The sequence below is a fragment of the Ptychodera flava genome, chromosome 15 (assembly GCF_041260155.1).
Source record: "Ptychodera flava strain L36383 chromosome 15, AS_Pfla_20210202, whole genome shotgun sequence".
In the NCBI taxonomy this organism is placed as follows: domain Eukaryota; kingdom Metazoa; phylum Hemichordata; class Enteropneusta; family Ptychoderidae; genus Ptychodera; species Ptychodera flava.
In genome coordinates, this window is record NC_091942.1 from 33,543,438 (window position 1) to 33,569,874 (window position 26,437).

General features: G+C 37.5%; 1 long non-coding RNA gene across 1 annotated transcript in view; it reads right to left on the bottom strand.

The window, feature by feature from the left end:
• LOC139151952 (uncharacterized) overlaps positions 1-24,844 on the bottom strand; it is a 54,204-nt gene extending 29,360 nt beyond the window's left edge. Inside the window, exon 1 of the long non-coding RNA XR_011556518.1 lies at positions 24,504-24,844. This is a non-coding gene — a long non-coding RNA (uncharacterized lncRNA). The remainder of the gene's footprint in view (positions 1-24,503) is intronic.
• Positions 24,845-26,437: the final 1,593 nt, after the last annotated feature.

The following is a 26,437-nucleotide window of genomic DNA, read 5'->3' on the forward strand; positions in this document are numbered from 1 at the left end:
TTTTTCATTTCTCTTGAAATCAAATGCAGCTTTTATAAAAAAATACTTACCGAAGATTTACCAAGAACGTTCTTGAAACATCGGCTACGAACACACAACTTTGATTTTAACAACTAAATAGTGAGTTCAAGTCAAATATGAAAGCCGCATTCATTACGTGTAAATGCCTGAATTTAATCAACCAAATCAAGCACCAAGGATTGGAATACTATCATTTTTAATTATGATATGGCTTAATAACAGAAAAACAAAATAACTGAGATCGTATGATACTTTTTGGCAAGTAATGACAAAAAGATACAACTAACGGGGTTTTAACAGTATGTTGTAGTGCACAGCTCTTAGCTAGATTAGTAGGAAATGTAAAATACCTTAACTGTGGTCCTCATGGTGCTAATGCCCATATTTGGTTATAATTTAATTAAAGTGTGTCAATGGTAACGTTTGATTAGTTTTATATTCTTTTTTTAACAAACTGTACATCTATAACTGTCAAATTATGTCGACATGCCGAAAGTTAAACGTTTAAATTGAATACAGGCTGTGCACGTATAATGCCCAGTGTTATCGTTGACGGTTATTTTACAGCTGACAATGATTTGTTGTCAAAACTTACAAATCATATTGCATACAATATTTGCATTTTGACATACCTATAGGGCACTGTAAGAAAATGCCCTTGTTTACCACAACAAAAACAATGAAAATAGTGGACACAGTGTCATGCATGCATGAATATTAGATGTAACCGTTTGTTGTGTTAGTCTTGCATAGTTGGTGCAATTCATTACCTTTGCCTTAAGAGACAGATATCACCGTTAAAAGGATAATTTCATTGTTTCGATCTTAATGGACAATAAAAGTAGGGGTCCTATAGTTCTAAATGTTAATCGGAAACTTCAATCGTACGAAAACTGGGTAAAGCTATGCATGAACATTACAAGCATTAATTAATGAGACGAATGCTGTGGTTATCGATTCACTATGATAGCTTCAAGTAAATAATGGTACGTTTATTCCCGATTCGAAGCAGTCAGTTAAGGAGACATGATGCATTTTACTTGAAAACAGACTTCGGAGTCAATTAAGCATCTTACATTTCTCACCATAAGATTATTTTTGCTGTTTTTGTAAACTGCCGTTGGAACCTGTAATCACATGATATCCAAGATAGATGGCTTCACCTACATGGACACTTGAATCAAACACGTTGATAAAATATGGTAAAATTAAGCACTACATAATCCGATATCGAAAGAATCAGCTTACATCGAACTGTCAAAAACTTAATTTTTTTTTTAATTTAAAATTTTAATTTAAACAGAAACATCCTACGTTTGGCGACAAAAACATCTTAGAAAACATTGCAGTCACAACGGAGAAGACATTTTTAATGAGAAGAAAGGAGAAAAGACCTGTAAAAATCGATTGCGATATGTCCAAGATCCATGCAGAACCCCAGAGGGCAAATATAAAACCACTTTAGTCGAACTCGTTACCGTAATTAGAAATCGAATTCTAACTGACAACTATCATAGGGCAATTGCCTGATTCACATTTGTGCCCATTTCTATTTACAGACGTGCACGTAGATAATGTGATAAAAACTAGGCTGTTCAGTTGGGCTAGAAAATGCACTATCTAGGTCCTGTATGTGGCCCATTATTCCATAACTCTCGGCATGTTGACCGTGGCAACGTATTAAGCTTTCTGGTACTTCGAAAATAATTGCACACTCAACTAAAACTAATTTCAGTAGATCTAAATTTGTAGCGAGAAATGCGTCATCTAGCGTGAGAAATCGCGCAAATTATCTTTTCTTGCAATTGTTGTAAGAACTGAAGGTTAATTGGAGTGATTTTGGTACTTGAAGGTCAGCCATGATATTGGCATCATGTAAGGCATTGCTGTGGCGGTAAATGGGCCAAGGGCAGTGCAGTAATGGTTGGTGCAGCTACCCTTTAGGAGATCGAGTTGGTGATGATGGTATTGTGTCGGCAGTGGTGGCAGTGATGACTGTGATGGCATTGGCAGTAGGCAGACAATGTTCTTGATTGTTGTGGTTGTAGCATTGAACGTTTTAACGACAATGATGATAGATGATGCATTTTAGTTTTTGAGAATGTTAGTAATTTCATGATTATGGTGAGAATATATATCGATTCGGTAGCAGTTTTAACATTCGTACTAGCCGTGTAACGGTATCTCGTAACGACGAACAGAGTATATTTACCCTAATCTGATGTAGTGTCTGGAGGGTAATGAAAAATGGGATTATTTACCAATCCATTTCACTCTGAAGAGTTTTTTCGCACATGGTGCCAGCTAACTATATCTATCTCTGTGATCGAAAGGTAGCATAAAAACAGGATAGTTTTTCTGCAAACGACGATTCTGGAGAAAGGAGACTTCTAACAATGCTCACAGATATACAAGTAGTTGACGTTGCTACGAATTCAAACAATTCACAAAACAAACTCGTCTCAGTTTTCTCAGTAGAAAATCCGTAGAATGGTAATAGACTGCCTTGAAATCTTACTTTGAAAGTGATAAGATTGCTAGCATGTAACATGTCGCAAAAATCATGTCAACACGATAAATTTCCTCTGTATAATGACGGTTTTTTTAGTTTTGCGATAAGCTTAATTGTGATTAGCTAAACTTTAAACGACAACATGTCATTCAGATTGAAAATCGACATATACTTACAGTTGAAATATGACAAAATGGTTTAAATTTCACAAACACTCTGGTTTAAGGCTTACATCTGCTAACTTTTATGAAACTCCCTAAGTTCGCACAAAAAAGATTATTCTACACTTCACAAAATCGTCGAAATTGCAGAATGATACAACTATTCTTGGTGAACGTTACAATATGAAAACAACGGAGCTCGACAGGATAATATAAATCCTCTAAACACTACAACCATATGGACTCCAAATATTTCACGATGCTCACTTTAGTATGTTCAGAATAGGTTCAGAACTTGAATATATCAGCAAGATTAATCATAGACAATTGGTACCAGTACTCATTTCTGCCAATCAATATACATTAGGCTAAAGCTACGTTTCTGGATTGAAGCAAAGTATCGTTCTGTAGCTTATTACAACATTCATCAGCAGACATAATCCAACTGACTTGTAATGTGTCGTTCTAAAACTTTTCTTGCTTGATTGATAAGCAGTAGTGACAAACTCTTCCTGACCTCGCAAGGCCAGCGAGACTAAGTAGATTGAGACAGCACTTGACCTTGTATTGTATTTCGGAGAACATCCCACAAAACGACAGGTAAGCGGGCAAGACAACAGGAGCGTGTAGGACATGATAATTGATTACTCTTTCTCATCACTTTAACCTTGTACGATGATACTGTACCTATAGTGTACAGCCAGGTTAAACAGACTTTAAGGCCTTGCAAAGTGCACGACCTTAATGCAATGTATTAGTAAGATACCTTCAAGGCTTAAAAGTATAGAAATGTACCATTATTTTCATCATGATTGATATATGTGATTGATATGTGTGTTTATTGTAGTTATCAGTGCCATGTGGCAATTAGACCCTTTTCAATGTTGGGATCTGTTTTCACATCAGATCTAAGTGACTTTCTGCATTAATCATTTGAGATTTGTCATTTTCCTTGCTGAATGTTTCATCCATTCACCAACTTTTCTGTCAAGGTAATGGATCATATCGATCAAAATTGCCAACTGCTATGATTGTGTGTGCATGTGTTCACGAAACACGAACAGCAGAAAGATTATGGGCAAAGCTTGCAAAAACGCGATGGAAGAAATGGACGAAAGACACTTAAACTTCTAATCATATAGATACCTGAAATTAGATTTATCGAAATGAGTGAATCTATCATATTCTGAATGTTGTACCACAATGCATCTGTTTGCAGTACATAGAGGAAGATCATATTTTACGGACATGTACAATTGATGTCAATTTTGTTGATGTTTATTTTTAAGTTCCCGGACAAAGTGACAGAGCAGAGAATAAAGGTTTGGTTTAGTTGCATATTCGTTGTTGTTACATATTCGTTGTTGTGTCCCAATTTGACTATTTGATTAGAGCTGACCGTACGATTAATTGATACTGGTTCAGCTAAATATGACTTAAAACTTTAATCATCATTGCTTGTGAGAAAGCAGGGAGCCACTGAAGTAAGATGCTTTGCTTTTAAACTGGTTCGCTATGATGTGACGGTAAGTACCCGATCCCCGCGTCTATTTTTGACCAAGAAAGGAACTGAAATGTTATCACACGTTTACAGAGAGCATGAATGCCCTTTACATCAGTCTTTCCTCTGCGCATGGAGAAACATAAACATGCAAGACTGTGTGTTATTCAGTTGATTGAGCAGAGTGTTATCAAGAGGTCTCTTTATTGTCGTCACTGGTGTGCATCGCCATTATCTATTTGATAACGGAACTAATTACATCATAAAGGTTGGATTTCCAGCTTTTTCTGAGATTTTTGTCTGGCCATCTTACTTTATCGCTGTAAGTGTTGTCGTATTATGCAAATGACTTGATCCCAATCCCCCAGATTTACACTGAGCTAGTAGCGATGTGTGTTGTAGTCTCGAGGGAGCAACGCTAAGCCTTCCATTAGACAATGGCCACAGTAGCGTCTATCCATCTTCTTGTCAGCTTTACTCTGTGGCTCCAGATGTACAGTGCAGACGCAAGGGACCGAATGAAATTTTACCTACTCGCATCACGGTCCCTCCATGCAACCCGGATTTCCATCACTATGATATGATATCTCAATCTGCTGAATCCGCGTGAGGCAATGATCAGTTCTTGCAAGTCTTCAGTGTGTTTCTCTGATCGATGTATCGACATAATTCCATATAGCTTCCCTATCAAACAACAACATATGAAAGCGATACTCTCTATATACTGAAACTTTAACAGGAATTGAATTTATTAGTCTCGCTGTTGTAGTATTTATGGTTGTACTAAATAATCCGCATAGAAATGTGTCCCTATGCTGTTCAACATCGCAAGTGGATCATAAAACAACCCTGTTTGTTAATTGTCGATCAGACATCGCTCATTTGCAGACGATGCATTGCTCTTCTCTTTCCACACGGGCTTTGCAATTGCAAATTTCATCACGCTTTCAACACTCTTGCGAGTTCATTTGACTATTTGACAGTCCCAACACAAACTAGGTTTTGCCGATTCAAATTTATTAATGATAAGTAATACATTTTCATCAAATAATAAACACATTTTTAAAGCGAGTACAACAATTTCGCCAGACGAGTATTAAATTGCATTGACATCATTTGCATCTGAAGAAAACGTAAAACTAAAACAAAAATGTGCTCTTCAATTTTCATTAAACCCTTCGCCGAATAGTTTTACTTTTGAACGCTCTTCTTTGACATTATCACTACAGAAATGGAATTTAGAATGTGCCTTAGCCATGATATATGAATCTATGGTAACTTGCAAATGTACCTTAATTTTCTTTTACAAAACATGTACAGAATAAAGATACAGCGAGATATCAGATACCTAGAGTGGCATTTATATATTTGGGCATGCTGTTTGACACAATATTCCGTTTCACTTCTGTATAATGCCTGGAAATGTAATTGCTATGCTCTTAATGTTCCGATGTACCCTGTAAAATTAAGTATTACCACTCAATTGTTCAGCAAAATGTTTCACCATTTATACACATTTTAAAAAAATGCTTGTTTACGTGACAATCAACTTATAGTTATTTATCTCCAGACCAGTAGGTCTTTTGCATGCCATTTTGGTTGGCATACAGTACGTAAAATGTTGAAGTGTTCAAACAAAACCCTGGTAGCTTCAATTCACGAAATGCAGACAGGTTCGCTTTTCGACGGTTAGCTGTAACCATTGTAATTAATGTACATTAGACATGATGAGCTGTTGAAGTCCGAGCTAAATGGAAGATTCGCGTGCACAGAGAATAATTCGATGTAAGCCTAGACGAAGGCACTACCTTGGCAGCCGAGCATACAGTATGTGATCTCTATGCTAGGTGCAGAATAGCTAGTTATGTTATGTTATGTTATGTTATATTTATTTATTAAAGTGTCATGTGTGGTCTTAAACAGCTTGGTTGCCACACCCAGCCCCAAGGGCTTACAAGACACTAAAACAGTAAATAAAGTACATAGATATGAATAGCTCGAAATGTAATTTAAGTATAAGAAGCTTCTTGTCTCATTGAAAATGCATGATAGACATAGGAAATTAGAAATTTGAGTTTCTGATGTACATCAAATGAATCAAATACAGAGCACAAGTTTCTGGCTTTAGAGAACAATTGTTTCCTAATAACATTGTAAAGTGTGCAATCAAAAATAAAATGGAGCTCATCTTCTACTACATTTGGACAAAAATCACATAGTCTTTCCTCTTTAGGCACATTCGTGTAACGCCCAGTTTCAATTTTTAGAGGTAAGATACCAACTCTCAATTGTGCTAAAAGTGATCTTTTGGATCTAGAAATGGGAAATTGTAAATATTTCTCCATTCCATATTCCGTCTTAAACATCAAATATGTACGCTAGTATATGATGTGTGTGGCAGCATCAGCTAAAACAGATTGCTTTTGACATTGAAGGGACTATTATAGCATTGATTGTCATCTATCATTCAAATCTGTTGAGTGTACACTGCAGAAGTTAGAAAATACTTTCACATCAACTTTATTTAACCGTACCATGCTGTGCCATTACTCCTGTCGGAAATACACGAAGTTTTGTCGTACAAAGTCGTAAATTCCTTTACCGTTGACATGGCTAACTGCTCGGTGACTAATGAAACCCCAGAGTAGGTACAAGTGGAGGAGGCTTTCAAACTGACAGGCAAGATTACAAATGACACTTTCAATTGTCTTGTCTCGGTGAGACCGTGTCACCCGATGAGGACTGTCTGCCAGCCAGTAGACTAATTTCCGGCTTCATACGATATTTAAAGCATTTCTCCAGAATAACCTGAGATTAAAAAGTCGGTCGAGTTTAATCCCAATGCACAATTAGCTTGATTAGAAGAGGTTTACACCAGTACTACTGATATAAAATGACATTACGCAATTTTCGATATATTCTTGCCTTTTGACACACGATTTCGTACACCAAATTACATTCTTCTCGTAAAATGACACGTCCTAATTCTGAAGTATCGTCGAAAGACTGTAAATTCTTTAGGTCTTATGCCGGTAGTATCTACCATGAAATTCGAAAACGTGCATTAAGAATTTTATGCGTAAAAATCAACTTAAATGCAATGTCTGCTGTGTCAACACACTGTTATCTAAGCATCAATGAAAATCAGTGTTTATTTCTCTGAATACAAGCTTAATGAAGCCATTGTAAAGAAACAGTAAGGAGATCTTTCCATCATGTCAGAGTTCATTGCTGAGTATCATTACATTCGTCTGTGGGAGACATACCAGACGGGAAAGAGGTTGATTTACTTAAAGGAATCTGTTATACCAACACACTTCGCCAATTCTGACTGAAAACATTCTTTTGTCGTTTACAAATGTCTTCTTGCACAGCATGGCTTCAATTCACGCTACTCGAATGTTTTCTATTACAGTGTGTAGTTATAGTCCCTCGTAAATATAATATATGACCTGTGCTGGCACGACATCTCAGACAATATTTTCACATGATTGGCGACATTTTCCATCAATATCATTCCGCTCGCTCTCCATCGATTTCTCAGACACAGCTCTTGTAATTTTCAATTTAGGAAAAGGCTGTGAATTGATTGTTTTCACTTAATACTAAATGTAGGACGTAGTCCGTTAAACCGCTTCTTCTAGGCAGATATAATTCCAGGAGCCTGCGAGGGACTAACAATCTCTCTGTTAATTTCATGGTCGTCGAGCACTTTCAATGGTTAGGCAAAGCGACGGCTTGATTGCAAAGCTTTTGTCTGGTTGTTACAAAAGTAAATTGTATTTCACAGTGATTCGTTCATCCGCTGACTCCTTCTGTCTCGCCTTTGTAGATTTACCTGTGATCGCCATCAACTTGAGATAAATATAAACATGAATTCAGGCAATATCTAATTCCTTAAATGATTTTTAAAGTTGGAATGAGATTTTCACTATCGTTCACTTTCTTCGCTCCGCCCCTCATGCTTTTAAATTGCTCAAACTTCATCGATGGGTTCATATGTTCCTCTGCATCTACAGATGCTTCTCTTGCAGTCGTGACCACAGTCCCTGTCGTTGATGCCATCGGCTTGTGCTTTGCAGCAGAAGACAATAGTAGCCACGGCGAAGAATAAACCCAGGGAAAGAAAAAAACCGCCGATTACGAGGAATATACTGACGCCTTTCACTCTCAGCGGGGCAAATACTGAGCCAACACCAAGGAAAATAAAGGCGGGTAAAAACGATGATATAGACAAAATAAAAGATACGATGCCGTGCAGCACTTTCTGTTCCACAGGTGGTAAAATATACTGCCTTCTCCTTCTCCGAGGCGGCAAATACGTCATTTCCTGGATGTCGTCCTGATCCTCAATGTCGCTTGAATCCATCGTCTTCAGTTCGTCAGTAGACTGTTTTACAATCACTGGCAGTCGGCGTCGTAACAGATCTCGCTCTTCATATTTTGATTGCTGCAGTCATGTAGACAGGACCTCGTCGTCTCTCATATCCAGCATGGGGTTAATATTTACTGCTGGTGATGGACCTTTGCTTTTGTGTGACGTGGACCAATCATAGCAGATCAGACGATTAAATCCTTCACTGCATGAGCACAAGCGATAAGTCGTACATGTTATTAATGTATAATTTTTTTGTCTTCCGCGGTAAATTATACACAATTTGTTCTTGTTTACGCAGTAGCAATAACCTTTCATTTCCTGCATAACATTTATCTCGGAAAGCAGTCTCAACTCAGTTTGTGAGAACAGCTGTTAGCTTATAATTTAATTTTTAGCGTATACTTCTTTTATACACTAGAAATTATGTAACTGGTTTATGTGTCTCTCTATCTGTAGTTGGGTTTTGAAATATTTTTCGATCGCTACTAACGCAATTTTGAACATTTTATTATTCTCCGTGATAAAACTTACCTCTCAAGCTGATTAACATAAGATACAACGTTGCTTTTTTATATTCACATTGATGATATTCATGAAAATCATTATTCTGGACTGATTTCTGTTTCTCTCTTGAAATTAAAGTAAGAGGCCGAAATACCATGCAAGTATTCGTTGTGGATAGAGTCACATTTCTCACGGATTCATGTTACGAAACATACACAAATATACACTTTGGGAATGTTAACTCTACGAGACAATCGACACACTGATACCTAGCGAATTCAACTCATCCAGGTTTACACAATCTAACACATACTTTTCATTGAAGTGTTGTTTCTTCAGTCTGCGGTGCATACAGCTGTCCCTACTTGCTCAATGGTTGCTGTACCCGAATCGTCTGATTGGGTCAAAGGTTTTTGACACGCCGCAGGTGAACGTATCACTTTACAATCGTTGCTTGCTTTACACGGACGATTATTATTGATCGCCCTCTTAATGAAGCAGATGTTACAATTTAGTTTCTGTTTTTTCCTCCATCGATTTCATTTGATCTATAAGACTATCGACTGACTCAGTAGAATTCTTTTAGAGTGATGAGACTCCGTCCATCAACTATTTTATGAAAGACTCCGTCTGCATACACCATGTATCGTAGTTTAACCGAATCTCTTCTTATTTGCACTAGCCAATAACGATCGTATGTAGGACTGGAGTTCCAATATTCTACTTGTTATTGAACTTGACCATCCGTGACCTTGTGAAAGTGCCACAAGGTATACATAAATTTTTAAAATATTTTTGATGCATTATTGAAGCTATATTTTTCAGATCAAAACTCTATTTTAGCTACAAGTCACATCGTGTGAAAATGTCATGCCAAACTTATGCCTTGGCAGATTTATTTTTCCTTCAATCCTACAAAATGCAGAACTAAGACCAGAGAAAATTGTTCCTCGATATCGCTGCATCTCTATTTTTGCCGATTTTGAATTTCCGTAAAAACGGCCACAAATGCGCCTGCAATATTTTCAATACTGTATTTCACCAAATGTACTGAGCCTCTCCTTAAGCAACAATAAATCCAAAACGCTATCGTACAACAAGCCCGGGCTTACTCGAGTCTGATGGAAACTAAACACTGCAGTGAAATGATTGTGTCAGTTGAAGCACGCTCTATCTATTTCAGAATGCAAGACAGTCTACTTGATGATCATCAGATAACATCACACGGATTACAGGTACAGTGTTGTCAAACTCTTGTTTAAATGCATCGGGATAGTGGTAAAGTAACCACAACATGCTGTAAAAGTAAAGTTCTAAAGCGTAAACCTTCAGGAACTAAGGAACAACAGCTGAATGTTCTCAGCACTTTTTATTCAGTATGTTTTCCGCAATTTTGTGCTATTCCAAAACATAAACGTATTAATTGCCCAGCGTTTACATTGCAGATGCTATCTAATATTAACATATATAATTATTGTTGACAATCGAAAAAATAATCATCATTGTAGCTGTATGTACAGGAAATATTAACAAGCTGAATATCGTACTTGTCGTTTCCATATGGTCAACCTTTTACCCCATTTTACTCTGTCAGGTTTTCTTCTACCGTAGAATACAATGGAGTTAGATTTAGCTAATGGTATAGACGAGAATGGGTTTAGATGTAGACCATGAAAGCAGACAAAGCAGAAATACTGGAAAAAACGATCGAGCAGTTAAACCGACTGAAGTCTTTAAATCAAACACTTCGGCAGCAACCATTTTCTTGTTTCATCAAGCAATATGTATTGTATACTTATTCAGCGTCCATTGCCGTATCATTCTTTGGTTGTTTTGTTTAAAATATCGCCCGCCGTTTATGTTTGCAAGAAAAATCCGGATAATTATATATTTTATTGTCTACCCCGCATTACTTAATGTGTGTAGTGCGACTGAGATGTTGTGTGACCAACTTGTTCGGAAATTCTATTTTGTTTACAGCCTTTCTGTGCATTGTGTATAAACAATGTCTGCTTTTCATTCCATCCCTAGTGGTAAGCTTATACATCTTCCTTCTCAAAGTCGATGAAAAATGATATATGTTTGCTTACCCTGAAATATTAAACTCACTCTTAGTACGAGATTAAACTTATGATACGATTTGATGAGAGCGCATTTCGAAGACACCGTAAACCAAATATGTAACTTTATATGTACTTTATTTTTGAACTGTGAATCCTGTCCATGCATAATCAATTGAGCAGGAATGAGAGTAACTGATACCTGGTCAGAGGTGATATGCTCCTAAATATAGTCTGTCTACTGATGTAAAAAGACATTATATACACTACATGCCCCACTGTCTTTATCGGTCTGCCTTTGACTGTCTGTCAGTCTCCCTGTCTTTCTGTACTGCTCTCAATGATGCCTGTAACTCAAGGTTCGCATGAATGAGACAGACAGACAGAGCTGTCTCTAACTGTCGCTAATAAAACAAATTTTGCCTTTAGAACGTCCTTGTTAACAATCACCATGAACGGTATCGAGCCTGAAATTGTTTAAGTATTTCCTAATACGCCAACACGCTTCTAAAATTACTATATCATAAAGACAATAAAAAAACATAAAATCTATCGGACACATAAAGCACACAAAAACAGATTTGCGACAGGTATGAATCAAATAATAGCTGAAGTAATTTATATCTTATATAACTGTAATCCTCGTAAGAAATGGTATTAAAAATTATGATTTAGTGATAAAATAACAATTTTGAAAGGTTCGTTTGTGGAGATGTTGAGAGGCACGTCTAAAAAGAAATGAAAGGAGCTTTACATAAAAAAATCAATTTTTGCACGAACATTCGATGTTGTGATGAAGATCATAAAGTTTGTACAGGATTATTCCTGTCACGTGAAGAAATCTGAAATCTTCTATAAATGCTGTTATATATCTTGTTAGATATGATACTATAGCAACGAGATTTTTTAATATCGCATTGACTCTCTGAAGTATCCATATCAAGTAATAAAAATACATGTGTATGTATATGAGCGAGTTGGAAGCAAAACAAATTTTACCTGTCTGCTATAATGGCATGAATCCATGAAACTCCAGTGAGAGACACCCGATATATTTGAAACATTTTCTCGCTTTTATCTGCGATTGTCTTGCTTCGCGATTATGTATTGAACACCTTGGCCAGCTTTAAAGACACACTAATGTTTATCTATCTATCTATCTATCTATCTATCTATCTATCTATCTATCTATCTATCTTTCTATCTTTCTAATTATAAATGCATTGCAGGAATAAATGTTAAAAGGCAAATATTAAACGTTATATGTTCCTCACTGTATTCTCGTTTTGTTTATTTTTATTTCCTTTTATGGTATGTTTTTGTTGTACCAGTCACGGGAAATGCATGGTGTTTTAGACGACGTTTTATACCACAAGGTGTGAGTGAAGCCATGAAGAGGAACTTGATGACTTACATGTGTAGTTGCAAAGCATTCGACTGTGCAGTATATACATGATTTAACCAAAGTGCAGTTATGCACACCAAGGTAACGATAGATTTCGTTGCAGTTTTTGATGGTTTCACTAATCCTTAAGAGATATAGAGTTGTATTTAACTCGTTCTTTGCAAGGATGGCTTTGTACATTCAGCTTTGGAAAGAACACCCGGCAGAGAAAGACCACAGGTGCCCGGGGTCAGTGTCTATTGTAAGAAAAAAAGATCCCGCCATTACGTTACTTTACGCTGAACAAATCAAATCGCCTGGAGAGAAATCTGTCGGAAGTGCTACCCTGACGGCAGCTTACGTCCGTGATGCATACCAGCTTGAGCCGCATACCTTTATCTCCAACGCTAGTTCAAATTGTACATATTGCAGTGTAGTCTGGCAGAGACCCTGCGATTCGCGTTCTTCCCTGTTGGAACACGCGCGCGCCCTTCAGAGACGCGACGCGAATCCCAGGGTCTGGACGTTCTTGCAAGCGACCGGTCGGATTTCTGCCTGATCCGGGTACTTTATAGAACTCCACACATCCGTTAATCAAAACAAAAATGACAGGTAGCATAGCCAAATAAATTAAAAATGAAAAATAAAAACATACCGCCTATATAAGTGTACCAGCTACTAGTATATATTCTCTCCGCCCAGTTAGATAGGTGTTTCTTTTGACATCACTACCCTTATGAATATTCATATACTTGCAAAAACGGACAGTCGCTGTGTCTGGCAGCGCGTGCTCACAGCTGCACAGCCTTCGAATGCAGGCCCATCGCGGCGCGCACAAAACTAGGCACAGCGACTGTGGAGAGTCTAATTGCAGTGGAAAGTCACTTTGTGTTCTAAATGCAAATAAATGCGCCCAGTCATGTGTATGATAGATACAACAACAAAACTTTTTGTCAAATCGCTTTGCAATTAATGAGACAAAGTTGACTTAATGAAGATTAGTGGTTGTATCTCCATTATCATAATCTCATAGCGATTCACAATCACTACCAATTTCTTGTTAATATCTGTATTATAAAGACACTGAATCTTAGTGGCGGAGTTGTTGGATATGTGACTTTTTGACAGGGTATTTGGAGACCACATCTTAACGTTTATTTAGTAGAAGTGTGGATTTGTCATGTTTGTCAGAAACAAATTTGACCAATCACATTTAACGATCTTGAATTCGATCGGCGACGAGGGAGTTACTTATTGGGAGCTGGGCAAGGTAACAATAGGTAGATGTGGACACCGACGAGAAATAGATCAAGAAAAAGCATAACCTGACACATAATGAAACAGACTGGGACAGAAACAGAGAGAGAAGTGAATGCAGGTCCTTGACAGTGATAGAGAATGAACAGGGACACACAACGAGAAAGAATATAAAAGAAAGATTGACATGATCTGATACAAATGGGCAAGGGAGTGAAAGGTCCAAAGCTTTATAAAAATTTTAGGTATACTTAGTATTTCTGTAGATTTATTCCTCATGTGCAGTCGTATGTGAGTGTGCGATCTCCTACAACGCAGTTTTAAATGTCGGAGACAAAGTGATAGAGTTTGTATCGTGACAAAGAAAACACTCCACTGTTAGATAAACGCTGTGCAAACCTTGCCGATATCAATTATTAATGCATATTGCTTGGATATCTTATAATATTAAATATTTCAATCTCATCCTTGGTTTGACTTGACATTTGACATTTGAGTCGTGAGCACTTCAAAGGGGGAAACAAGATATCTCTATCAAAATTGTTGCATAAGTCATACATACTTAATGCAAATAAATCTGGATTACAAAAAGCCCTATTACGTCCAAATCTTCCCCTAGAACGATGAAAACAATCGCATTCAAGCAGAAGATGCGCTAAAGGCGTATGTGTGTAACTCAGTATTTCGTGAGAATTTCCAGGGCACATATGCACAGTTGATTACACAATAGATGGTGCGTACAAAATCTAGTCTGACAGCAAAGATGCCCACAATGGTTAGTGTCCGATGCAATCGTGCATTTTTCAATGCAATAATTTAGGCAGAGAATCGATGGTAACAGCATTTACACGATTTTGCTGATTAAAAGTGGCTGAACGGGGAAAAGTTATATTTATCTCGGCTTCAGATTCAAAGTCTCATTCAGACATGAGAACACTTGGAGCTTTCTTTAAAAGGCATGCTGCGATGATCCTATATGCGAAGTAAACTGTAGGCGTTACTACTTACGGCAGAATTGTTACTGTAAAATCTGTCTTTAATTCCGCAATGTTTGCCATGGCAACCATAGAGTTGTACGCGGATGCGCAGAAACAAAATTTCCGTTGTCACAAATTTAGACAAGAGACAAAATTTGTATTGGGTGTATGTATGTATGTATGTATGTATGTATGGATGTATGTATGTATGTATGTATGTATGGATGGATGGATGGATGGATGGATGGATGGATGGATGGATGGATGGATGGATGGATGAATGTGTGTATGTGTGTATGTGTGTATGTGTGTATGTATGTATGTATGTATGTATGTATGTATGTATGTATGTATGTATGTATGTATGTATGTATGTATATATGTATGTATGTTGGTGGTGGTTTGGACAGGCAGGTGTTTAGATATACCGTCTTCTTTTCCCAGATAACTTGTTGTATGATGTAATCTCATCAGCGAGAACAATAAGTTCCTCTGTGAAGGGTAAGTTATGATTACTTATGAGAAAAGTGTACGATGCTCAAATATAATCAGAAGAAGAAGCTTGAAGATCATTCCAAGGCGTTCATTTTTACAGGTTGATGGTGAAAGAGTGGACAGTACCATTAACATGAGTTAGTATCAGTGAATTATATGTAAAATTTCTCAACAGTGCATGATATTGGTCGCAGACTACTCATCTTCTGGCAAATGTTAAGCTTTGTCTATGACGCAGCATTGTTTCTGGTAAAAGGTTACGAGAGAGAGGAGGATTCTGGGTAACAAAATAGGTTTCACACGTATTCATACATATAGTTTCTATACATCATTCAAATCTACAAACGTCTTGTACCAAAGACAAACTATTAACATTGTTTCCCTCAGTAAGCCGGTCGCAAGAAGTAAACCTAATATACTTCGACAATGTCTCCATTCTTAAGTAGTCCTAAATATTCCCTTTGCCTGTTCTGATTTCGAAATGTATCCTTGATTATTTCTCGCTTCTTTTCGTTTAGTACATGTGCCGATGCGGAGTCTTTGATCTAAGAGGGACTAACAGCATGTGTGCAAACTTATCCTGACTTTGGCTAGCACGGAAGTATAAACATTTAAAAAGATCATACTCACGACTTGTTGAGATGAGATACACACAGTAGGCAGCATAGTGTGTTGTCAGATCCCTACGGCTTGAAAAGGTTAGGATAACAGTCAGATGTCTCCTAATAGGGTGTCACTCGGTGAAGACGAGGTAACAACTGATGTTTTCCCGTTTAACTTTAGATTTAAAAGTGAGCCAGTCTCATTTTAAAAGGTGTATAGAAGGCAAAACTATGAGTCATCAAAACGCCATTTGCGTTTTGTATTAACGGCGGTGTGAGTTCCTGCAGATGAGCGTGACATCACCAGTGTACGCTAATACTTGATTGGCTTCTCTGCCTTTCTCGTCCTGTTTGAATCCCTCGACGTTAATGTAGACTCTGCCTCGAGTATAGATTTTCCAACGCTCACAATCTTGTGATTCCGTCGTACCTGTCTATCTTGCCAAAAGCTTGCATGGCCCAATTTTACAGCTGTATAGATCAAATGAACTTTTCAACGTCGTGTTCTTGTAAAATCGAAATTTCAATATTTGTTTTGGACGAAATCACAGTGATACGAGTAGTTATTTATAATTTCACATACAAGGAAATTTTTCGGTTGTTGGATGATCTAAATATTTGTAATCTTGATCATAAAAGGGGAGTTTACAGTTTCCTTGGCAAAATGTGAGCAAGAGCGTAAAAGTTGAATTTTCGAGTGGCGCATAAACCTATAAAACCAAAGAAATGTTATACTTCTCTTATCACGTGTGTCCATACCTCTAGTCAGTCATGAAAAGAGTACACTGTGGATAAAGTAAATGCCATTCAAGCATTCCGGATTATTCAAAAACCTGTCGGTTATGTCAGTACTTCACGCAGACCGCCGGCTTATATTTTGTCATTACGTTTACCGTTTGATTACAGGGGTAAATAATTTCTGAAATAAAAATAAATTTAATATCGGGCTCTCGGTGAATCGGTCATTATTTAGCGTATGAGTTCACATTCATCACAGTAAATAATCACTTCGGGGTTTCAGGAATCGTTACTTGTAGCAACAACGCTATTCTTCGACCATATGACTTAATAATTCGATAGAAACTGCCGGGCATTGCGTTTACGTCAAAACAAACAACTCATTCACTTCCCCTAAGGTACAGTAAGGCAAAGAAATATGCCATAACAACGAAAAGCTGTGGCCTCAACGTGGTGACAGCAGGAAATACATAAAGCCATATATGACTCTTTTGGGTAACACATGCCAATACAGATGCTCGTTAGAGTGACGTGACAGGCTAACCATGCTTTCTGTTTTCCAATTAAACTGCGCCTTCATTTTTCTATTAATTTGATTCTTGGTTTTACTTGGCGACTGACAAATGCAAGGATTCACCACAGATATGTGTCATTCAAAACGACTAGCGAGCTGCCAGATCCCTTTATTACTTTGAACTGCTCTTTAATTCGAAATTTCAATGATTAAACTTATCGCAAATTGACACTTTACCCGAACTTATTGACACATTTTCACCACACAAATACTCCAATTTGCGCTGGACAACGTTCTGAAATCTGTCTGCGATATGAATTACTCTTTCTTTTCAAATATTGCGATGAACTTTAAATGTGCTAATTAGATCGGTACCATATGTAATTTTATTTTCCGGTCTGAATTCAATTTACGACTGCAACTTGGAAAAGTATCTATCAATCATTGCTACTTACCTAACTGGCTGCCAATTCAGTGAATAAAAGAATAATTACAGAAAATTTATCAAGAGGTTGACTAGTTTGTGAATGCTTGTGTCAAAAACTGCTGAATTGCGATATAACAACATGGACTAACAGTACGGAAGATTTTCAGGTAGGTCACAATTGCATATCTGCAATTTCAAGTTCTCGCATCATATGCGGCATGTATCGGTATTTTGATTGTGTTTCTATCGGTATTTTGATTGTGTTTCAGGCAAGAGACAGAAAACAGTCACAGTATTCACGTTCTTATTGGAGTTCTGGAAGATTACATACATAAATCAAAGGGTTTACAGTCCCAGCACGTATCTGGAGATTCGTACAAATATTTTAGACTTAAATGGATTATGGGAAAACAGCGAGCACCTGCATTAGCGGGTGTATGTTTTAATCAAGTCCACGCAGCAGTTGCTATGGTTGTCACTATCGCAACTTATGTCTGAATTCTTCAAGGTTAGAAACATAAATAATGGCCACGTGCACGTCTTTTCGAGTCACAGAAAGACTTTCTTTGCCATGCATCAAATTATGTGACACCTAAATGAATCTCTGGAGGGAAAAACAACGACAAAACTTCTTAGAGTTTTTATAAAATATCCGTGGAATGTGATATATAGAATGATATACGTTGAATAATACATGAGTAACCCCAATGGAAGGTAGAACTTAATCCAACGACGGACGCCCAACCTACCTGGGCAGTGCTTGTCTGCCTGACTGCCTGCCTGCCTGCCTGCCTGCCTGCCTGCCTGCCTGGCTAACTAGCTACATCTCTGTCTGTCTCTCTGTGTGTTTGTCTCTCTTGTATGCCATCTCTCATATTATGTAGGATTACTAACAAACCACCTTCAGACATTTTCGAATTCACATGTACAGATTGTCGGCCTTCTCTTACAATTTGAAGGCACATCTTATCAGTAAGCTCTTTCGTAACTTTGAAATTTTGATATTTTATGGGCAGTAAATGCACGTGGACTTTGCTAATCGGCACTTTCCCTCCAAATCAGCATCTTGGGCCATTCTGCATGACCAGCTGTCTCAAGATTACCATGTCATCATGTAACAGCATGATCTACTACAACCTGTTTTTACGTAAGATGAGCAAATATTTATGATATAGCATAACAGAACACTAACAATAGTCTAAAGATATGCCCTGTATTCTATCAGTTTCTTTGCATTTCGATAAACCGATTATCTGTAAATTCTGTTAATTTAGTTTGTAGATGACATATAATTGGACGGATCAGTTCGCTACTTAGAGGACGATATTAAAGAAACGAAGAGAAAATAAGAAACGAGTGCGGCATCGTGCCCACATTGCAACTAAGGAGGATGAGTAACGAGATAGGTAAAACCCAATATGGCGGACATGATACACCTCCCTCTTAAATGATTCCAAATTCCAGCAGGAGTAAACTGTGGAAGTGAACAACTGTCCCTCACAAGCTATTCCTGATGCAGCTCCCATTTGTACCGAGTTTACTGTCATAAATAAAGTGAACCACGTGCACAGCTGCTGTCATGTGCAAGTTGACCACAACGTACATCTGAATAAGTAATATTCCATCTCGGAAGGGCAAAATATGTCCTTGTCATTTTCTTGAAATTCTCACTCGGCATGAGAAGTCATTTCGAGATACCTTTTCAAAATCGCTTTAGCGTGAAATGTTTCAAGATAGCAAGACAACAATATTTTGAAAATCTTCCTTGTTGTTTTTGATAAATATATCACCGTGTATCTTCATTGTGTGGTCAGCACTTGTATCTCAACATATTTGAAAGAATTTTCATGGGAATTTTCATACGAACTCTTTAATAAAAAAACTATATAATATAACAATTCAAAGAGTATAACGTATTTCAATGCGATGTATTTCAGATAGTAAGATGGGAACAACAAATGTTTTCTTCATATTTCATATTCCCTAAAACCTGCAACAAATACTATTTGTACAGTGAGTCTCAACCTCAAAGTCATCAGTTGGTGGATGAAACAACTTGCAAACCGTTAGAAGAATTGCGACATTACATATTTACGTAAGGAAATATGCTGTGTGCCAAATTTTATTGAGCAATATATCCTCACCCCGGGGGGCTCATTGGTGATTTATATATTCATTGAATTGACTGATAAATTATGCACACACAAAGCTTCCGATTCAAGCGGAAATTCACGGTTGAGTCTGTCAACAATATGGCGTCGACCACGATGCCTAGCCAGTGGATGTTATTCACTATACATTAAGCACGTCACTAAAGTTACAAATATGATTTCGTTATGTTCTGTACATCGAAAGGTTCGGCACTGATTCAGGTCGCTCAAAGAAATGCTAAAATAGAAAACAGGCTGAGCCATTGCACGATCATCTAGTTAGAGCAGATAATGTATTCATACGTTTATTTGATAAGGAGCCCCGAAGCAAGCACCTCAAAATATATTTTCATTTTATTACTTGACATGCCAGCAAGTTTCATTTCCCTTTTCAAAAATAGTTTTATTAAAATTGACATTTAAGTCCCCAAGGTATTCAAGGAAAATTGACTCTGATAAAGTACACCTGTGGTGAACGGCTGAAAATTGAAATTAATGATATGTATGAAATTGCATGTGCATTCGCTAACTGACAAATTATCAGTATTTTGGTAGAAATCCGATGTTAAAATCGTTCATTTCTCTCATTTTTAAGAATGTGTACACTATTGTATGAAAATCAGACAAAGTACTCATGCAATTTCCGTGTAAACGTTGGTTTGAGTTTCGTTTATAATATAACGGAGCTGATTTTTTGATGAATTTGGCATAATGTAAGTAATTTTGGTTTTTTTGCAACATATACACTCATGAAAGAGTATCTCTCCATATGTGTCTGGGTGTGTTGAACTATGATTGACTGTATTAACGTCAGCATCCTTTGTTCGTACCAAAATACTCCTCAATTTGACAAGACCCGGAACACTCATCGTGGTCTTGACTTTGAAAACCTTGTGACAAGATTTCGACCTCTTAAATACAGTGTGATACGTAACTGATGAAAGACGTCAATCTTTACGTCAAGAACCTATCGGTACATAGGCATGTTTCAGTTTTCTTGATTAAACCTGTGTGGTCAATAGATGAATTGTTTAAACAACAAGTTGGTCTTTTATGCGTGGAAAACGTGATTGATAAGAATTAAGAGTTAGGAAAAAAGCTTTTGAAATTTTGTTCCTCTGTTCACAGAACGAATGAAGAAACTGTCAACACTCTGCCACCCAAGTCAAATGGAGTGAATACGTCACAGCAATGGTATGAGAAAGGAAGCAGTTGAATGTAATTGTGGCATCAATATTCCATCATTTAACATTGTGTTCCATAAAAGAGAACCGTTAAATGCTTTTCTTGGCTGTATAATTCAGTGATAGTTGCGCTATATCCTTTAATACTATAGATAGTTCTGTTTCATCAAAGAGTACCGATGAGCATCGCTGGCCATATCACACGCTATATAATGGATTCACTTTAACAACGGCGCTGGATACAACGTCATCACCGACAACAGTCCTGTATGACTGTCTGCCACACTAGTAATTAGAATCGCAAATATTCTCAAGGGACTGATAAAGTACAAATCAATCGTTCTTGACGAGTTTGACAACAATGTTAATTATCGTTTCTATCTGCCATCAAATACAAGTGTTAACAACTTTATCTTGAAATTTCATCAAGGAAGCCTCAGCTTCATTAGGGGAAAAATTGAAGGTTATTTTGCTGGAAATTAGAAAATAGCTGCATGAATGGAAAGCCATCTAAATGATTCCCATTGGGAGCATGAATATTTTGTCGAGACTACTTTCCCAGTCCCAGATCATATAAAAACATTTAAAAGCTACCGCAGTTTTGATGGCAACGAGCAAATCTCGTTAATGCGATTCTCTGTCTATTTTTGTTTAAATTAAACAATAGGAGTAAAAAGATCGACTGTTGCTTTTATCCTGTTGTTTAACTCCTGCCTTATGACCATTGATTTAGCTGTAGTCTTCCTACAAGTTGATACCCACGTCGCTATAAATGCAAATCTATTATGATTCACTAAGACTTGCTTCTGTGATATATTCATGATGTGTTGTTATATGCCTAATATAAACGTTGAAATATGTAAACAAACACGTACTTTTACAAAGTTCCTCCACAAGCAAGTTTCCCTGTTGAACCACTATTCATGATGATTGTGAATGTGTCTTCCCACCAATAAACAACACCGTGTCGATTATACTATATAGAGAAGGGAGAATTTTTTACAAAGTGTACTTCAGATCCCTAGATTGGTGCAAATACAACTTGCTTTCGAAATCCATAGAATTTTTCGGTACATTAGAGTAACTGTATAGTGTCCTTGGAATTTAATCCAGAAATCGAAGTTTCCTGTTTATGCTTCCCTGATTTTAAACTAAAACTGAGCTACGTACGATTTGAAATGTCCTCGTCTTTCTCAATTACTTTTACATCCTGACTGCATCTGGCATTGTAAATAGTACGATGACCCCAATGAGAGAATACACACTAGCACATTTCCAAGTCTACATGTGTTACTTGTGAAATATTATTATTGGCTATTACCCAGGCGCCATTGCGCTGCAACGTCAATCTATCCTGTGACGTAAAAGATAATAATGAAATTACAATAGATCGAAAATTACAGCCAAGGGTAATCTTGTAAAGATTTCCAAGTTAGGCAAGCGTGACGTTATTGTGTCTGTCAAAGCCATTTTCACCTTCATATCGGTGGTTATTCTCTTCTCAAGTTCCTAGAAAGGCTTGTTTCACATTTTGCTATTTATCTCGGGGTGTTAGTCCATCAACGAAGAAGTAAGCAAATACAACATTTTGAAGTCAAATTTTCATTCGTTTGCTCCATAACTGTTCACTAGAAATACTTAGATAATTAGTATTTTATATGTAACCATGTCATCCGAGGAGTTGATATTTGCAAGCAACAATGTATGGATGAAGTACGATTGAGGACCATCTAGCACGTGGTTGGTTGTTTGGTTTTACTTGCTACCAAGTAAAAGTGTATTCGAATGATCAATTTATCATCATTAATCGATGTTTTTGTGTCGGGATGGTCATAGACTCATTTTAAATTTCCTAGACGAAACACGATTGGAACTAATTTGGGATAATTGGATCGTCACATTTTTCAAATTTCTCAAAAATGTTAGGTGCCCTAAAGCTGAAAGTTGCAATATTACAAAGTACTCATAAAAGCAAGTGTATAACTTAAAAGAAAAGCAGATGAGCTTACATTTGAAAATTAAACCGATATTACTTCACCATCCAATTATCCCAAATTAGTTAATCGTGTTACGAAGAAATTTTCCTGAATATTATGATTTGAAAAGGTGGAAGAAATGTTCATCAAACGAGGAACTACACATCGGCTGTAAATTTGCAAGAGATACACGTGCTCCTAGTACGCATAACACTGGACAAAACGAAAACACATGCTTATTTCCAGCATTCTTTTTGCAGAGTCATCAGATTGGTATGCACCGGCGGAAAAACTTTGGTACATTTATGGCAGTAACAATCAACGATTTACGTTGGGGATAAAATTTACATGTTGTGCCAGTTATTGTTGGCGAAAACCCGAAATTTGATTCGGAAGTACCAGGGTGATCGTTGACCATCGTGGGCCCTTCACCACCTATACTCTTGTGAATTAGGGATTATTCATATATCAAAAGCTGCTTATTTTGTAATTTCTGGTGTCGGTCATATATCGCCGGCGTGTGAGGAATCTCAACATTATGAGAATAAAAGTCCCAGCAGAGGAAAATATCTATTGAGCTATTATTACAGCTATTGACCTATTGCACATGTTTTACACACGATTGTCTCTATATCAGTATCTCCTGTAGCCATCATGAAGAGACACACCTGCTATTGGTTGTATAGAAGCGTCTTGAAATAATGTGTATTGGATTGAGTGTCATGCTTTTTACAAAGGTCATAAAGCAGGTTCAAAGTGCATGTATATTATTTGTCATATTACAATGGAAGCGACATATTATAGAAAGAAAGAAACTTTGCGTTGACGCCCGGCACAAAATTCCAGATTTAACCAAATGGCCCTCTACACAATATATGTGAACAAAAATTTATGCTATATTTTTCCCACGGTTCTTAAAAGCGTCGGTGTGGAGTTCAAGCAATAATTAAAAATGTCACACGCGAATATACTCGATATGAAATTTAAAGCTACTGTTTTTGCAATTTATTACATCGGTGAGTAGCTAAATAGTGGGCCGTGGGAGGACTGGTCATGCTAGCTGTAAATATTGACTGCACCGAAGGACGTTTATTGTTGATATTAAGTACAGAATACGCACCGACGAAACGTTTAATGTTGATTTATGGCATGGCAATTGACCGGGAACAAAGAATGTCCTGTGTATAGTTCAATGACTGTATTGAACGTACAGCAGTTTGCGAACATGGCTATGTATCAACGAAACATTGGATGAGCAGACAACGTTCATAGCCTCGCTGATTGCGTGTGTCGAACATGATAGATAGCAATGCAAAAAGTTGTCACTAAAATGAATATGAACTGTTTTGTTCACGACAGATGATATTCAAATTTGCTCAGCTTCATTTATTAATGCCAACAGGGTATCACAAACAGACCACGTCGGATTGTTAGCCTCCGGGGATATTTTATCCAACAGCTGTCGACGACAGCTGAACAAAACCGCTCAGATAAGAATCACCAATGATGTGCTTCAACGCAAGTACAATCGAGACAGCTTTAGCTGCCGGCGTAATCTTCTTGCCACGGTTCCTTACTTCTACATAGCGAAGGATGGAATCCCCAGCCGCTTAACGGTAAAAGTGAGTTTGACGTTATTCAAATAGTAAACTGTGTACTCACCTCAGAGAGCGAACTGCACGAGTAAAGTGGACTGAGAGAACACCGTACCGTGAATGAGAACGATCAACACCAACTCTAATAGAGATGGCTACATTCGCCGTTGCTGTCCTGTCCGATCACATCGACGAATTGAATAATTGCGTGAACACCAAAGCTATTATTCCAGTAAATTAAACCCCTGACCGGTAAAATCCCTAGCCGTTCAGAAGAGATCGATTTCAAACAGCAGTGTGGCTACGTCATGCTACGAAAACTTGATGCGGGTGCAGATCTGCTACTGTCTGTAGTTTAGTGCATGCAAACTATAGATCGGCGCACCGGTATGTTAATATAGTATATGCACTTGTGACTGGAAGAACGTTGCCTCGATAAACCGAAATTGTTGGAATGGAATTTTTTGCTCACGTGTGAACACGTGAGCATATGTCGCAGCGATGTCTGTCTGTCTGTCTGTCTGTCTGTCTGTCCGTCTGTCTGTCTGTGTGTCTGTCTGTCTGTGGGTCCATTTTCTCAAAAACGGCTGAACGTATTTCAGTCAAATTTGGTAGACATCTTCAGAATTCAAATGGCTAGAACTGAAAAGGTTTTGGTGGGCGTGGCTTGGATATTAATGAAGTTATGAAAGTTTTAATTTTTCTGTTACGCCGCGTATGACAAGTGAAAACCAGATATGAACTGAAAATGCTCACGTGTTTCATTATATATTGCATTTATGTGCAAGTTTGAACCTTTGCTACATGCTTTGCTACATTTAAAGTGTTATGATCAACACAATGAATTTCACCACAGATCAATTCTAAAGGTCATTAAGTATTCAAATATGTAATTAGCTGAAATAAAAATAATTAATTTCTTTGAGTACTGTCATTGTATCACAATATAGCATGTGTAATTACCTTTGGTCAAGTCCTTCAAGCTCTATATGCCAAACCGTGAAAGCTTGTTAGCTATTTATGCAAATTATGAATTAGCTGACATGAAAATGCAAAATGACTTTCAATACTGTTATAACCTGGTATAATGATCAATGTACACAGCATGTTTCGCCAAATTTTATCAAGTAAATGCCAGTATATATCCCTAATTTGGAAGGTTCATTAAATATGCGTATTGGGAATTGGCTGAAAAAATGTCAAATGACTTTCAATAATCTTGTATCATAGTATCTTTAATGTACATAGCAAGTTTTGCCAACTTTGGTCAAGTCAAAACAGATAAATATCGCTAATAAATGCGGGATATCGGACCGCAGGCGGGCGAAGATTGCATTATAAGCGCGCCAACCCAAACTCACTGCATGGACATCACATTTACGAATCGAAGTCCAAAGTCAACTACGTCATTGTTAGAATAAGAGAGGTTTTCCATAACACGGGAGCATACCACCACAAATTTTGCACAGATGGCGTTGCACTGGCATTGAAAAAGGGTGCATGGGAGCATGGGAACGCGGGCAGTTTCCCTCGCTATGGGTAGGAAATGCATTGAGCAAGACACACTTCCGGGTTCGCAAAAAAACGAGGATCCCATTTACGGGGCGCTCAAATATAACTATTTGCTGTGATACATAGCAGAGGCGTATATGTTTGTGATGCTGAGAATAACATCAGTAAATAATTGACGGGTTTTAAAAGTTGACGTTTTTTGCGATGAAACAGACTTCTGAAGGTAGCTCGCTTGGGGAACACGTCATCCCGGCCGCTGTCCGCTTTGACCCCAGTAATTCACACTGGTTTTGGTCGGCCCCAGGTACCCAAGTCACTTCGACCCCGTCACACTTTTGCCTACATGTCCACGGAGACGATTCAACATGTTCCACAACAAAGCCAAGACAAAAATTGAAAATATCAATAAAATGGCTTCACAAAGGCTGAAATACACGATACTCGATGAAGTATGAAGTTTATGAAATGAAATCAAAATTGACAACACAA